We start from the raw sequence: 1,103 nt of genomic DNA on the forward strand, positions 1-1,103 counted from the left end.
TGTCACCCCATACTCATTTTGTAGGTAAGTTTCAATAACCGGCAAGGCACATTTACATATATTCCAATGAATACTTGACAAAATTTAAATTACACTCTATGTCCCAGCTATCCCAGTAACTGACATACAACATACTAAAATGGTTTATTAAGATAACAAAAAACCAATTAATGTGAAACATACAGGCTATTGGCAACCACTATTCTAAAATTATGTAAATACAAATAAACATACTAAAATGTGTGCATTTCTAAGTTTTAAACCAGAATATTTCTACACTAACACACATTTATATTAATGACACATAAAAAAAATAAAAACTTTATTACAAAAATAAGTTACACTCGCCTCCAGCTTACAGTATAAAACAATTTTATTTGCAGGAATGCAAAATGATTGTTTGCCATGAGCATTTTGAACATATGACATGTCTAATTTTCTTGTTAAATTTGCATTTACTGGGGGAACTGGTGTGTATAAAACCTTAATTAAGTATAATAAGCTCTGATCTTCATTGTGGTGCCTATTGGGTATTGTGATATAACTGCAGTATCCCTTTGGGGAAGGGGAAAGGGATTTCTTTATACCAAGTCCTAATTAAACTATAATTTCACTTTTGACTTTAAGCTATCAATTTAGGACTTGGCAAAAATTTTTTGAGGGTGATTCAATAGAGGATGCTTCACCACCGGAACACTCACTGTCATCAAGGTGCTTTAGAAAATTAAAAACAGCACAAATGATTGTACTCTATTCTACAAGTTATCATGACCTGCATAAGAAATGGAAAGCTGACTCACATTTTTGCAGTGATCAGCCAGTAAGAAATGCACTAATGAAACATACCTTTTACCTAAAAAGCTAAACTACAGCCATATACTAATTTCTATGATTTATGAAAAAACTTCAAAATATCCAAATGTCAGGCTTCGCTGTACAATTGTCAGTTTTAGTCTGACTTTTTATAAAGGGACACTGCAGTATTTAGTACAAGTTCGGATGCACTTTTTTTGAACATCTGATGTCTTACAAAAGTAACATCTTGCTAAACTATTATACATCCAAATAACTACAATATCTGAAGAAGCAAGGCTGCTTTTTCA

The sequence above is a fragment of the Talpa occidentalis genome, unplaced genomic scaffold (genome assembly GCF_014898055.3).
Source record: "Talpa occidentalis isolate TD23 unplaced genomic scaffold, MPIMG_talOcc4v2.1 talOcc4.2, whole genome shotgun sequence".
In the NCBI taxonomy this organism is placed as follows: Eukaryota; Metazoa; Chordata; class Mammalia; order Eulipotyphla; family Talpidae; genus Talpa; species Talpa occidentalis.